The sequence below is a fragment of the Argiope bruennichi genome, chromosome 1 (assembly GCF_947563725.1).
Source record: "Argiope bruennichi chromosome 1, qqArgBrue1.1, whole genome shotgun sequence".
Lineage (NCBI taxonomy): Eukaryota > Metazoa > Arthropoda > Arachnida > Araneae > Araneidae > Argiope > Argiope bruennichi.
The window spans coordinates 85,548,440-85,565,540 of NC_079151.1; the positions used below are offsets into that span (position 1 = coordinate 85,548,440).

At 30.1% G+C, this 17,101-nt stretch overlaps 1 protein-coding gene across 4 annotated transcripts in view; it reads right to left on the reverse strand.

Moving 5' to 3' along the window:
- LOC129960521 (membrane-associated guanylate kinase, WW and PDZ domain-containing protein 2-like) overlaps positions 1 to 17,101 on the reverse strand; it is a 113,641-nt gene that overhangs the window by 26,807 nt on the left and 69,733 nt on the right. Inside the window, exon 1 of one of the 4 annotated variants that reach the window (XM_056074273.1) lies at positions 381 to 465. The exons of the other annotated variants lie outside the window; for them this stretch is intronic. The gene's annotated coding sequence lies outside the window, so the exon portion shown is untranslated. Of the gene's footprint in view, positions 1 to 380; positions 466 to 17,101 lie in introns of those variants that run through there. 4 annotated transcript variants of the gene reach the window in all.

Below are 17,101 nucleotides of genomic sequence, written 5' to 3' on the forward strand. Positions count from 1 at the left end.
CTTATAAGATTTCATCGAGATCACTAGGAACAATATTTTGAACCTCCGAACATTAAAGAAATACCAAGTTTCTCTGATAATACAATCTTAATCAGATGCTACATTTATTTACAACACAGCATAAAAAGAAAGAATATTTTATTTGCACGTGATTATTCTATTTTCACAATTAAAGACTTACATGCAACTTTAATTTTATAATCACAAATAGATAGCTACAAAATAACACAAATAATTTCGTTCCCGATTCATAAGTCAAATCCAGTTTTCTCAAAATGGTATAAAAATTCAAAAGAAGGTATATAGTGACATTTTGGTTGAAAAAACTGTATTTCAAAACCATGTTTTAGGGAACAATAGCTTAGAAAAAAGTAACAAACCTGGCACAGCAAAATGTTTCCAAAAAACGTCTTTCACGACTTAAAAACGGCTGCAATTTTAGCGTACAGCGAGCTCAGCTTCAACCCATATGTGAGTGACAAGCAATTCGGCGCAAAGTGCAACTAAAAAGGTACTTTATTCCGATCCCAACTCCGTTCCCCGCACTCAGTTCTAAGAAAATCATCCCCGCGAGTTGGAGGGTCCGTCCACAAAACGCACACTGTCACAACATAAAAGTGCCCCAAAAACATTCGTAAAAGGAATTTATACTGTCCAACTGCGAAGGAAATTTACTTTTTCGTGATTTTCTGCTACACATTTCAGATTTCTGTCAAGACCTAATGATTAATATGCAAATATTTAAAAAATGACAAAAAATAATTTTCATTTTGAGAGGCGCAACTCAAATGATTGACGACAAAAAAATATTATTTAATCGGAATTAAAAGAAAAAAATTCATTTTCTTTCTAAACAAAATCACATACTGAGGTAATCTTATCTGTATTTAAATCAATCATTAAGGAAGATATTTCAAAACATTCTATCCGAAATTAATATAATTCGGGAAGGGACAAAACTATTGTTCGGGTTTTTATAAAATGATTCATGGTACATATTCCGCCACAATCTTTTGTTATATATGAAGAAAAATTATGCTAAAACTGAAAGCCATGAAATAGAAACATTTGGATACCATTTTAGGATTGCTTGATGTAATAATGTAATGTCCAAAATGAATTTAATAGAAAACATGATTGGATAATTCACGTAGCTAAAAGCATTTGAAACTTCTTTAGTAATTACGCAATTTTTGTCAAAAAGACCTTGTATTAAAAAAAATATTTCAGCAATTTTAGAAACAAGACGTCTTATTTAAGAAACAAATTTAAAATATAACTACAAAAATTTAAATTTGACTATAGAATTAACAGTTTTGAATTCCAAACAATTAAAAAAAAAAGGCCTTTCAAAACTCTACTACTTGGAAAATAGTTATTGAATTTCAAATACTCCATTATTTTTCAAAAAATTAAAAGAAAATGGAGAAATGACAAATAGCATTACTTCTGCAAACGAAAATCATAAAGAACTTAAAATTGCATGGGAGTTACAGTTCTCATATTCAAATGACATGCAAGACCTCATCCCGATGAAAAATAAGCAAATTATAACAGAATAATTTGAAATCAATATCTATATAAGTAAATATGCGATAAATATCTCACTGAAAAAAAATACTAGTTTAAAATTCCCTCTAAGCGTTCGAATTAATTAAGATCGGAAGTCAAGCAGACGTTTCAACTATCTTGGTTAACGATCTTCCGAGGACGACACCCTTTCCTGGATGTCATCGTTGGAGAATTTGTACACGGTTCCTGAAGGGGGTTCGTTCGGGGTGTTCAGGGATCAACAAAAGACGGCCTGGAGGTGAACCAAGAGGTCAGGCTCATAGCTATTTCCCACACCGACTAAGCAACGGTTTTCCCAAGGCCATCACTTTACTCACTCTCACCAAAGATGGGAGTAATTTTTCAATTGCCACCGAGTCTGTGTACGGGTTAAAGAAACGCATTAAGACAATGGAACAGATTGGAGAAGCGGATGCGAGTTCAACAAATCACAGTTTCAGTTTTAAATTGCTTGAACCAAACAAAACCATTAAAGAACAGAAAAATTCAATGTTATGCAGAAAATTACTCAAAAAATGGAAGAAAATATCTTTGAAAAAATTATATCGGACAGTGAATGCAATATATAGATTACAACAGAAACAACAATCGTATTATTTCACTCATTAAAGCATAAATTTTATTTCCATTTTGCTATTTTAGAGCGCCAATAACGAATTTCCATTCAGCTAAGAAAAATGAATTAGTATGAGTTTTTGAGGCAATAATAAGGCTCCCTACATAAAATGTCAGGGCCCACAAATTATTTTTCAGGCAAGGTATAAATTTTTAAAAAAATACGTTTCTTGATGTAGATGCATATCTAAAGAGAGAATAGATTTTATTTAGTCATAGATATGAAATCAACGATCACAACTAACCAAACGCATTTAAAAAAATGCTGTCAAGAATCTTCACAACGCTTATTATTATATATAAACACCACAGAGAAATTATCGCAATTCTCTGCGGAGTGGTTGAGACGGTTTTATTTTAAATTTCAGTTTTGGATGAAAAAATAGACGTAAAAAGTGGATTTAATAATGCAGATCGTTATCATATTTAATAAATATTTCATACGATTCATTTTAATTAAAAGGCAATTTACAGTACTATAAGATTTATAATTAAGACACTAAATTAAATTAAAAGAACTTAATTTAATAATTTTAAATCTATTTTTTCCTCTCACTACGACATCTTTTGACGTCAAAGAAGAAAAACTTCTTTTCCAAAATCACTTTCATAAAAAAAAAAAAGGAAAAGAAAAATGGAATAAACACCAAACAACTCGGCTTAAAAAATAAAAGCTCATGTAATAGTTGGCATTAGGTCAGACAAGGCTTTTTGAAAAGACAGCTTAGCACCTGCTGATGTAAAAAAGCTTTGTTACATGTTGTACTTGTCAGTGAACAAAAGATGGAAAGAATTTAAGCTGTCACGTGTAATGAAAGAGTAGCAAAGAATCTAAAACAGAGGGTCACAAATATAACTGTTTTATGCGAGGAATAAATAGTTGGAAAGAAGTCTACGGCACAATAATTTTTAAAAAAAATCTACAAGCCACAGATGTAAGAAATAACTTTTTTAAAAACTTGCATTAAAAAAATGCAATTTGTACAAATTAAAATTAAATAGTAAGAAATCAAATGAATATTCCTTGAGCATTACCAATAACTAAAATTTCAATAAGAAATTAATGTTGATAATAAATCTACGATACGGATTTGGAAAATGAAGAACATAAAAGACATCTCACCTAGAAATGATTATTATGTCTATTTCTAAATTTGTTTATAATCTAATAGCAATTTTTCATGTTTTAAAAATTAAAGTACGATGAATTTCTTTACTCTAAGGATAAGAAAGGAACAAATACTAAGCAGTGAACAAGATAATATCGCATCGCTGAAAACCATTTATATGATATATATAAGAAATTTATCGTAGGCCATATGACTGGCTGCACGACATGACCACACAAACTTCGGAGAAAATAATAAAAATACATATAGCTCTCATTTCAATACAGGAAATGATTCCATAAAAACTAATCTTTGTTCGATTAGCCCTTTCTGATCATTAACACCTGGATACAAGAAATCATCACATTAGAAAATCGGACAGCTTTAAATTATGAACTGGACAGACGAGAAAATACAAAATTACTCTAGAAGGATAGGTCAGGAGTATCGAAGAAATATATATATAAAAAAAAAAAAAAAAAAAAAAGCCTTGGCCTAACCTACGATGTCGTGTTACGAATGATGATGATGACGACGACAAAAAGCAGTTTCGAAAACATAGCACTCGAAACCTGGGCAGTTGTCAGTCATAGGAAAAAAAGTGGAACATTTGATTACACAAAGTCAATTGATTTATGCGCGCGCGCTTGGTCAATGGTACGTGGGGTTTCAAGATCAAAAGGAAACACGGTGGTCGATTCTGAGTACAGTTCGTAACAGAATCCATGAAACAGTTTCCGCCGGGAATAACCGCAATAAAAAAGAAGTATACCAATACGTTTTACCCTTTGTTGACGAGATGATACTATAACGCGCAATTCCGACACATTCATTTAGTGACACAAAATCAAAGCAGCCTATCCCCACTATAATGGACCTCAAAAACAAACCTTCAGAATTTCTGAGAGTTAACCAAGTTAAAATTCGGCAATACTCACTGCGTGTTTTTATTATTTTTTTAAAAATATCAAGATGTTTTTAAACAAATGACGAAAAAGATTAAACGGGAAATGAAATTAATAAACTCAAACTAGGTATGAGAACAATGATGATGAAATGATCGAATCGAGAAGACAATTTAATACCAGCAATAAAAACAATCATCACTTTCATATAATGAAATATTATTCAATTTTCTTAAAATAATTTCCAGATAATACATAATAAATTCACGGTTGTTCAACTATACAAATAATCAATAAATAAAATTAGCATAAATAATATTCCAGCAAGAAAAAAGGCAGATATTTAAATAGCAGTTTAGTTTCAGTGATTCCGGACAATTTACTTGAACGTTCACCGTAATCTGCACTTGGCATGATTTATTTGAATTACATTTATATTTGAAAGTTACACGAAGCCTCTTGAAGTACTTAATTTGAACCAGCATGACTAGGGACGACATTGAAGTCGGCAATCAATTTTACATTACATAGAAGATTGAGCTTTATTCAACTATATTGGATGTGCGTACATGCACAGCAATTCTTCGAAAGAATAGGAATGTAAATATAGGATCCTCTCAAACTTGCCATCCTACTACCAATACATTCAAGATACAAAGAGAAATGACCAAGAATTCAAAAGGCTTTTATTTTTCAAGGTTTAATTCATTAAAAACAGGCATCACATAATAGAGAAATAAGGAAATAGCATATTTTACACAATGCAATATTGGATTACATTTTATCTTAAGAAATTTTCACATTTCAGATTAATTTTTATAAATTACAATACAAATCCAGTTTAGGGTTTAACTGGGATTTTATTTTCTAATCTATTAACCTGCATAACAAAAGTAAAAGCTTTCAGGAATTCATTTCAAAACTATTAAGTTGTTGATCACTTGAAAAAAAAAAGAAAAGAAAAAAAAAAATTAAAATAAGAATATCGACTAAAAATCAGAGATTAAATCAAATCCTTCCTCTTTTAAGGTGAAAAAACAAACATACATTATGTATTCCAGTTAATTCATTAGACACACACACACACACACACACACACACACACACACACACACACACACACACACTGCATAACGGCGAACTTAGTGCTGCATTCAATAATCAACTAAACAGTAAGATTATTATTATATACACAATATCTTTGGAACTTCTGAAAGAAAAACTTGAAACGGTTACGGTTAGATTATCCAAATTACTTTACAGCAAAAAAATAATAAGAGGTGATTATTCGTTAAAATACACAGCATTACTCATTACTGATTTTAGGGAAAAGTAATATACACAACAGCCAATAAGATCGATTCCACTCCTATACATTTTTAGCTTCATGGTTTTGCCACTGTTATGAATGTGAAGATAATGTACTATTATATATGATGAATCAGACTTAACAGAAGTTTTTAGATATTAGTGCAGTAGATTTTAGATATTAGTTTAGTATATAGTGCCTGCGTAAATGCATCACATGAGTATCCTCTGTATTCAGCATTCAATTTAAACAAATTTAACTAAGTATGAGAAGCAGGAAATTATCAGTAACTGTTTAGAAATCCAGTTTACTGTTAACAAGCAAAGCGAACAAAAATCGAATCAGATAACTGAAATTCTATAACTAATGAGTATCGCATGATAAGGTGTCATTTTTTATAATGATATACCCTACCAAAAACACATCGTATTTTTATAAGATACATATGAATTCATTCATTAAACTCAATTGCTGGTGTAAAAGCACATCCTAAACAACTAAGTCAACAGTTCTGAAGCATTTATCCTAATCTCGTAATTCTGTTTGTTTTGGAGGGGGGGGGGAGAAGAAAAGGAAACGCCCTCATTAACTCAATGAATCAAATAAGCATTTTTTCTCATATTCAGCGATTCTGGAAAGCACTGAAATCGGAATAAGTAATCAGCATTCATTAAACCCATAATAACCGCCCCCCCCCCGAAAAAAAAGTTGTAATTTTTACGACTGACTCTTTCACTTAATTTAATTTGCGTTCTTTATAAATCAATATAAAAGAAAAACGCCAATTGATGGTTACAAAGAATGTTGGGAAATCGTTACAGAAGTACCTTTCCTTCATGTAGATTTGTAGCTTATACTTACTCCATAAGAATATTACACGAAATTATAATGAAAAGTGATACATCCATAAACTACGAGATTCCAACATTTGTCAAAAAATGTCTAAATTAAAAGAATCTCTAAAAAAATTTACGCAATGGTAACAATAAATAAAATAACTAAAACATTGAAAATATATTAAAAAATATTACTACAAAGTATAAAACTAATATTTAATAATATATGTTAAAATATATTAAAAATTATTAAAATAAATAAGGAAATTGCACAGAATTAAAACTGGCAACCCATCTTTTTGAATTTTAAAGTGGTGAAAGATGCTTTTGTGCAAGAATGTGCGTACTGAAGAAAAGTATTAAAATATTAATTCTTAATTAAAAATTTTAAAACTTTGTCTCAGAGAGTATAAAATCCAAGAAGTACCTACGTAACAAATTTGGAAGCTACGTCCAACGATAAGCCTGTAAGGCATTTTAGATTATTATCATGCATGTCGCAATAAAATGATAATATAGCAGCTTATAAACATTATCATATTTAAAAAAAAAAGAGAAAAATGATGCTAATGAATAGAATACATATGTTTTGATTAACAAGTCTATTAATTACCGGTCAGCTCAAGATTAGATACAATATTCGTAACGAAGAAAAAAAGAGTGGCACGCTTAACAAAGATTTACGGAGATGATACAATCAAATAAAAGTCAATTTTAATTACCTTAACCAGTTGGGATTGCAAACAAACTCGTCTGGCAGCTTTGGTTACACATAATGCATCTTAAGCTAATTGCACGTCTTTCAATCGACGGCCTGCTAAATGAAAACTGTTTACCGTGTCAAAACTCAGTTCACAGATATTCGAACCAACATCAAAAACAAATGAGACACGAAGAAATGTGTTTTCATTTTTCGCCGGAGCCTTGACACGAGACCTTTTCCAAGCTATCGCTTTCACAAGCGCTGCTGCACGAAAACACAGTGTGAAGAGTGTTACATTTCAGTGGATTTTCTTAATAAAAGAACAACGAACCGAAATGGCGTTATTCCGTGGAACGTCACGGACATAATCGGCATAGACAGGAACAGCCTTTGCCTTTTTTCATCGTTAATCAGACACTATAGCAGTGCAGGGTCACAATCAAGGTTTTGTGGAGCTGTTTCACAAACTTTTTTTTTTCAATGGAGGGAAAAAATGACGGATTCAGATTCAGTTTGCTAATAGATCCATTAAGTCTGATATATCTGTGCGGGCGGATTTAAAAAAACATAGAAAGCTACGGTCTACATAAGATGTTTTGTTAAATGTAGAATCAGTCTGGCAATGTACAATAGTCGAAAGACTGTATTAATAATAAAGACAAATATGCGTGTCTCTGTTTTGGAGCTCTACAGGAACAGATCGTTAAACTCTGAACAACCACATTTGGCACAGATATACATAGGAAATTAGAAATGTGCATACAGGAGGGATTTTTTAAAAGTTAAATTAAAAATTATTCAAAATTTTGGCGTTCATCCACGCTTACTCTTAAACATGTAATAGCACAACCATAATTTTTACACCATCTTAAAATTAAATATATATATTTAATAATATCGTCATAATAGTCAAGCAATTTTTTGTAAATTTTAGCATTTTTTTAAAAAATTTTGGCTTATTTTTTAACAACAGATTACAATAATACCCTGAAACTCAAATCGTTTTCATTATTTCACTAAAATTTAATCATGCGTTTCTCTTCCCTCTTAAACAGACGAGAACCGGTGCTTTCAGCATGGTATGGCCGTTGACATCCCTCTTAAACAAGCAAAAGAAGAAAAAAAAGTGCAGTGTACATGAATATTTGTGTCGTTAAAAAAGTGAAATTACAATATCGCAGATAAGTGAACCAATTCTATAATATTATTCTGTAATATTATGGGACTTGATTCTGTTAGAATAGTTCATATACACAATCAAAATAAGTGTTATTCTATTTATATAATAAGATTTTAATTTTTGTCAAAATTTGATGATCATAAATAATTTTCTGAGGGAATCACGAATGAAGTAATATGTAAGACATTTAACTGAAACTAAACACAACAAAAATTCTCGCGAAACAGCTGATGGCCAAAGGCGACATGTAATAAAATAAATTAAGATAGAATTAATGTTGTAAATATAAACTAATCTATCAGACTATCATGCCATTAGAGAATTTCGACAAATATAGAATAAAAAATTGGAGCCCATATTTTTAGAACTAATAATATTATGTACTAACATGAAAAAAATGGCATGCACGGGCAACAAATTTGGTCAAGGCACTAACAGCAGAAACACTTTTTTAAGATGTCATGGTTTATAAATGAAATATTCTACACATTAAACCCCTCTCCCCCACCTTTTTTAAAGAACAAACATAACTTCCCTTAAATCCGAATATATAAACATATAAACAATAATATAAACATACTAGAAGATGTGTCCGTCAGGATGGATTGTTATCCTAGTTATTTTAGATCTAATTGTCACAAATTAATTAATGTAGTAAAAAAATATTATATAGATTGGCAGAAAAAAAAGCATTAATAATACTTAAGAAATAATAATAATGAAAAAATTATTATTATGCATAAAGCTTCCAATATCAATTTATAATAAATAACAGATTTCCCCCCCCCCCGACAATAGGATCTTCCCTATCCACAATATACACGAACACTCATAAGAAAACTTATCATTAAAATCAGATTAACAGAAATAGTGAATCACTTAAAATGAGAAATAAATGCTGAAAGAAAATATAAACAATAACTTTCAATTTGATTCGTGAAGGGAGAATATAATGAATCAGTATAAATATAAAATAATGAAAATTGTAGACCTCGGTTCATTGATCTTTCATATTTATTCATGTTAAAGTTTATTCGCACACCAACAAATCAGTCAATTTATATATAGAAAAAATGTCTCAATTTCTAGACATCAAAACAGAAGTTGGAATTTCGCATTTAAAATGATGGTGCAGACTAAAAGAGAGAGGGTATTTTCAACTCCACCTAAAGTTACAGAAGGCGGTGGAAAATTATAAGTACTGATAAATTAAATATTATGTTTAACATAATGAATTTTTTAAATAAAGAACATGATTCTATCAAATTTACACATTTGAAAGAGTTATTATCAGTTCTTAATGCGAGTTTAAATTTAAAGAAAAGGGTGGGAAATGTTCCCCAAGTTTTTGATTTTACATGGAGAAACATGATATAATTTATTTTAAGAATAATAAATACCACGTCCCTCATAGAGACGAGGCAGAAAGCAGCTTATCTTATATGACATATGACACATTAAAAAAATATTTTTTTCCCAGGACGAATAAATTTAAAAGCAAATTTAAACAAGTTAGATTTCATAAAAAGGCACTTAGGAGTAATATTTTCATTAAATTAACAATTTCATCATTTTTAATACAAATATAGAGGAAACAGAAAAGATGAAGGGAAATCTTACAGGCTCAAATCTCCTTCATAGATGTGTAAATAAGTATGCAATGAAGGTCAAGTCAAATCTAAAGTGACTAAAAACACTCTAAACAACAAGAACATTTAAAAATGCTTATGAAAATGCATAACATGTTTTAAGAAAAGTATGGAAGAAGGAGGGAAGGAGCTGTCAACATAATGTTAAGACACGAGTTGCTGATAAAAATAAGAAATAGGGCAATACGCATGTTTATTTTATTATTTGTAATAACCTGGAATTCCATCCATATTTTTATAAAAATGTGGAGGGCGAATTAATTAAAAAGTGCATATAAAATTTGCATTTTTTCCTGCTTCAATTAAGTGACGATTTTAATAAGAATAACCCAGTCAGAAAATCAAAATTTTCATAAAATTTTAAGGCAAAAAATAATTTAAGATATTGAATATCAATTTAGAGAAAATTCTTGATCACTAGATATCTTTAAAATAGGCTCATTAATATAACTTTCCATAACACTGAAAGATGATTCATTTGAAATACATTTCCTCCGTTCATCTCTAAATCAAATAAAAAATTACAACAACCGCAAAAACATCTCCCTTACTGTGATAGCTACCAGCTCAGAAGTCGACGACTTTTCATGCATCGCAATAAAAAACGAAAGCTGCAACGGCAGGGCGGATACACGTGTTGCCATGACGATTGTCAACTGGCATCTAATGAGCGCAGGTGAGCCGAGAATAAAATTAACATGGGCAATGAATCTGCCGCTGGGTGAGGCGGTGAAAGTCAAAGACCCCCTTCCAACCGATGAAGGGCACTGATAAAAATAAAAAGCACCAATGGTCGCGTGCCTCGGCTCTTAACGAGATGAGCCACTGACCTACCTCGTGAATCTAGGGCTTCCCTAAAAGGAAAAAAAATTGGGCTCGTACAGTTTGAGGGGAAATGGAGCCTATTAAATATGAAGCCTTGTTTTGACACTAGCACATTTAATGACAGTTTGCTGACAACTTTCTGCATGAGGAAAACACTATTACATTAATAAGCCTGCGAGAATTAGCTACTGGCTCATGCCGCAGAGGCAAATATTAAAAATGAGAGATGGCAACTGTGTTAATGCCCTCGTTTTTAATATTCAATAAGTTTTTTTTTTAATATCAAATTTTGTTTTGGTATTGACAGAAAACGTAAATAGCAGCAAGAAAAAAACGTTGACAGACCTAATAATTCATTAATATCAAATAAAATATAACTTAACTATAAATTGTATTAAGAATGAAATATGCTATAAAATAAACATGAGCATCTTTTTAAAAATCTTTTTTATTTAGAGATTTTATTTTTTAAAAAAATTAATCAATCATCTCTTAATTAATAATTAAAGAAGTTATAATAAGTTAAAATTACTCAGAAAATAAACAACATATAAAAGTCCATGCGTTCGATTAACTCGCTCTTTTATTTAAATTTCTATCACACCTAAACCATTCTAAAAAAAGTCAAATATTAAGGAATTATGGGGAGGAGAGGGAAAGATGTATACAGATAATTCCTTTAATACTATTAAAAATTCACTGACAAATTTTGAACAATCCTTCATTTATCGATTACGACACATTACATGTATCACATAAAATGCTTTTCGAATTTCTCCATACAATTAACATGAAACATTTAGGAAATTTCGTTTAAAATAAACAGTTGTGCTTAAATCATTAATGAGCATAATTTTTCAATTACCAATTATGGACACAATTATAAGCAACTTAATAAGTAATAAAAATATAATATATTACATAACAGAAAAATGTAGCTAAATTTCATATAACTACTATTGATTATTAATTTATAACTAAGTGGTTTAAATTAAAATTAAAGGAAAAACCGAAATGTACTAAAAAGAGTATTAGATTTTCATTGATGAATGGCTGATTTCTAGCATTTGATGTAATGTAATACTGAATCTTGTTCGGGCACGTTTAATATCATTGGAGCATGGAAACAAGGAAGTCTGCCATAACATATAATCCTCATAAACATGTCGAAATTGAGGTAATGATATCGTCAACATTCTTCAATGATATGCAAATTATTACATAGGGCAGCTTCCAGACATAAAGGCACTGCATACAGGTTACGGACAATTTAACATTTCCAAAGAATTCAAATATTTTAAATCAAACGTTTTGTTTTTAAAAAAGATCCGAGTACTTCAGGCAAACCTGAAAATATAAATCAAATAGCACAATCTTCGATGCATCTATGAATACGAAATAGCTTATGATTCGATTTTGAAATATAAAAGAGAATTTTAAAATAAAAAAATGATATTACATTTTTAATGCCAGTGATTTATTGATAAACTTCAACAGTAATACTGTCTTTTAACCTACGCTATTTAAAAACTATTATCATACAAAATCTTTTCTAATAAAAAAAAAACGAAAGTATTCAACCAACATAAAAATGCAAAATATATTTTATTGCGTTTTTTCTCGGCTTTCGTAAAATAAATATTAACAAACGAATGTTTTAATTAAATCGTTGTACTGTTTTACTCTAATTAATAAAGCAAATTGAAAAGATGACAATAAATGGAGTGAAAATATGCCATGATTCTTTTAAATGCACCAGCAACTTTATTATTAGATTGAGCCATAGTCTCCCCCACCCCCAACTTAAAAATGAACACACACTTTATTAATTTTCTTTTTTTTTTTTTTTTTTTCTTTTTCAAAGGTTCCAAGGACATTTTATATCTTCCTCTGCTTTCTTAAAATAATTAATGCTAACGGACATAAACTCAAATTAAATTACTAAACTATTTCACACTAATTATTAATTAGTGTCTGAAAATCTGAAAAGAAAATCATAAAATAATGCAATGCCAAAAAATGACTTTGAATAAGTTAAGTGAAAATATGCAATGGTTTTTTAAATACACATCGGTGCCACTATTTTTAGGGCGGGAGACATTTTTTTTCCCATCTAACTCTAGAATTAAGACACAACTTTAAAAAAAAATGAATAAAGTCCAAGGGCATATGACAGAAATGCATTTTTATGATGATCATTAAAAACATAAATTCCATAAAGATGAATTTTAGGAAAGCGAAATCGCGCCAGAAAACTGACGACCTTGTATAATTAAGGTCTTTTCAAAATGTTGGCAGATGGATTTTAATCCCAACTCTCTTTTTCATTTTTTCATGCTGTTTATTAAAAAGGTTAGCATGAAGAATGATATTTATCCGAAAAGCTCCACTAAATGGTAAACACAAACAACGATTACGCAGTTGATGACGAATTCCGTACACCATAAAAAGATCTCTTTATCATGATCAGTCTGATACAGAATGGTTCAGCCAGAAGAACAAACGCTGAGAAGCAGCATTTTGTTTTGACATTTCAGTATCTCAAAACTTATAGTGAGGATATATTTGTTTTTATAAATATTTTTTCTATTTATACAGCAAATGCACTCACTATATAGGTTATACGAACACTGTATTTTAAAGTAACTAAGGGTTTAACAATTTTGAATATATGCTCAGATGATGAAGTGTTTTTCCATTTAACAAGCTTCTACAAAACTTGAGAGGATAATTCATAGAATGTCAAAAAACAAAATTAATCTATCTGACGTTTTTTGTTAATATGGACTGAATATGCAATTGTACTATTTGAATGCCGAGACTATGAATAAATCATTGAACTACTCAAAATTTATAATTACTATATCTCACAGATAAATAGTTAAAGAAATGAAAATGTATATTTTCATTATGTTTATATAAAATGCAAGTACAAAGCAACATTATTGAATTTTCACAATGCTTTTATTACTAACATAAACAAAACACAGAAACATATGTTCACTAAACCGTGCAAATTTGATTAATATCTTGAAATGTAAAAGTCTATTTATTCCTAAAATCAACTTTTCTCAGAAAAATAAATTAAATAATGTGTGTGTGTCTCTGTATTGACGTTTTACAGGACAGACGCTTTGAAAGATTAGAATATATACTTACAGGCGATAATTTTTTTCAAATTTTTTTCTTTCGATTAATTAATTAATTAATCAATTAAAAATTTAGCAAAATTTCAATGCTTTCTCGACACTACTTCCGAAAATATAATACAAAAGTGTGTTTCACACTATATAAAATCTTTTTGATAATACTTTAATTGGTGTAAATTTTGCTACAGATACTTCATCACTTCCTCCTCCCCTTGTTCATGTTCAAGCTAGAGATTCGGCTTATTTTTTTCATCTGAACAAGGTTTCTGTTTAAAAGTAGACAGTAATATTTTATTTAAAAAAAATTCTGCTGTCATCACTACCAACTTTATCTCACTTGCGTGATATCTCAGTTACTTCATAAGAAAGAAATTATAAAATTTTTGGAAAATGTATTTATTGTTAAATACTGTTGATGTTTCATTTAATATAGCTGAGTGCATAAAAGTATATTATTGCCCTTTCAACTTCAAGTTTTGCCTTCATATTGAAATACATCGGATTTTTTAAAACTGACTATTGAGAAATGTGTATTGAATAATTCTTTTAGGTATGCCATAAATATATACTATCTTATACACAAAAATTCAACAAATTTTAGATGAAATGATAGTAAATACGGGAGGCTAAATTAAAACTTCTAAAATAGCTTATCAAAACAAAAACTTATATCATTGAATTATTTAGCAAACAATTTTCATTAGGAGAGCGAAAAGTGCCTTGTTAAAAACAATTTTTTTCCCGATTGTTTCCTAATGGAACCATCTGTTAATATCAGTTTAGAAGATGATTTAATTTCAATATGCATAGCAACAAACAAACCTTGCAGAGGTTTTATTATTTTACTTTTACACACAGAAAAACATTCAAATATCATCAGAAAAGGGATCAATAGAGTATTTTATTACTACTTTTTTAATAGGCGAACAAAGTAATTTTCGGAATAATCATAGATACACAAACTAACAATAAAATTCAATTTTTTCTGGGGAAGGAAAACAATTTATACGCATCATAAATTGTTTCTTTAAGCTTGTTTTCTTTCAGATTGTGTATGGTTTGTCCGTAGCAAAAATGCCGATACATTTTAACCTAAAGTTCTGTAAAGCTTTTGGGTTATCCTGACTAGTTAATTACAATCAGTTACAAATACTTCCCAAGGAATTTGCTGTAAATTACGAAAAATCATACAAAAATTAGAATTAGCCCTTAGCTGAATATGAAATTAACTGTCTACCTACAGAACTGTCTGCCTACAGAAAATAAAAGCTTAAATAAATAACATAAGATTTTATTTACACTTCATCAGACATAACGTAGAGATGCGATTATAAACAGTATTATACGATAAATTAAAAAAAAAATTCATTCCTTTCTATCCATCTTTTGCATCATTTTCAAAGCATTCCTTCTCCATAAAAACCTTGGCTTGACACTTACTGCAGATACCTCAAATGTTAATACAATTGCAAATATCTTTTAAAACTCCTATTTACATATAATGTCTTCTTTCTAAAATCCATTTTTGACACTTTCGGCATCAGTAAGAACGTGATGAGTAAACAAAGTGCCGGGTTTAATCTTAAAAATATCTGCCACCTGCATAGAAATATTCAAGAATGGATGGTCTGGCGCCAGTACCCGAGACGCTGCGACCAATGTGTTGGGGACAATGATTGTTCAGATTTTCGAGCCAGAACACCCCCTTCTGACCCTGCCCCGTTTTTCTTAGAATTCGCTCCTCCGTCAACGGACACCTGTGTAGTATGAATAGAAAGGTGGAGCCGAAAATGTACACCAAAATTTTACTTTCACTCAATCACTTGGTGAGATTCTACAGACTAGTGCTTTCCATGTAAAAAGTTTAGGCAAATGAAATAGATATTGTTTGAGATATTTATTTTAAACGTTACAGTACACTACTGCCACTTTTCATATTTCAATCAGTAATTAGTTATTTTTTCCAAGCCGAGAAGTACTTTCACAAACCCAGGACCCCTTAATACAATGTTGATTTATGGGATCTTGAAATAAATTCCCTACAAAATTATTTATAGCTATTTGTTATTTATTACTTGCACAAACTGGTGTAATAAGAAGTTAAAGAAAATGATAAAATATTTAAATTATTTTTCCAAAAACATTTTTAGTTATAAAAATAATTGTTAATGCATCAAAAACAAAGATGCTTGCTTTATAATATAAAATTTGATATGCAAACTACTGGAATATATTATTTTCTTGCATTTTTATAGTAAATTCGATTATATGATATGATATGAGTGTGTGTGAGAGAGACAGAGTCATTTCTATAAATGCTAATACACATACTTTTATACTAACAAGCAAAATAGCGTAGTCGAGCCAACTTACTAATTGGAGACGTTTTATTGGTAAAAGGGATAGACAACTAGATAGACTCAATAATCAAGAGATGTAATTAAAAAAATGCAGTCACAAATGGCTGAAAGTACGGTCAGAATTATTAAAAATTAAGAGATAAAAAAATTTTGTGCGCATTAGCAATTTTTTTTTTAAAAAATCAAACATTCCTTCTTTAATGACTTCACTTTTTAAAGGATGATTACATGTTACTTAAAAATATACATTAACACGCATAATTTTAGCATATGATTAATTTGAATTAACATTTTACTCCTAGCTCACATTATTCACTTATCCAAGTGAAATCGTAGTAAAATACTTTCGATCATAAATTACAAAAAACAGTTTTTAAATCCCAAACCGCTGCCGTGACTCCATTACATAGATTATATCAGAAAACACAGATATTTCATTGTTTACAATGAAAAAATAAAGATCAAATGAAGAAGGGCATTAACTCTTCAGTCCTTGATGGTACGTACGTGCAACTTCAGCATTTTACAAGACCTGAAAGTTTAACTGATTCAGGGATGAAAGGGTTAGAAAGCATTGAAGCCAACAACTGTCAGAGTGACGAATGAAAAACTGAGATACTCCATTTATTTTAACACAAATATAAATATAGAAAAGTTTTAAATATTAGTAGATATTACCGGTGCTTGATTCTCCATTTTGGCACAACGCCTTGTTGGCAGAGAGGTACAGTTCATGAGTTCCATCACCTGGAAGCGAGAAACACAACCAGGAGCTAATATAAAAAGAGGGAGCAGCTACTAAATTTCATGGTTGGGCTGTTATGCCAAACTGATACAGCGAAATTAGAAGTTTAAACATTGTATGGTCGATGCACTTCGAAAAGCGCCG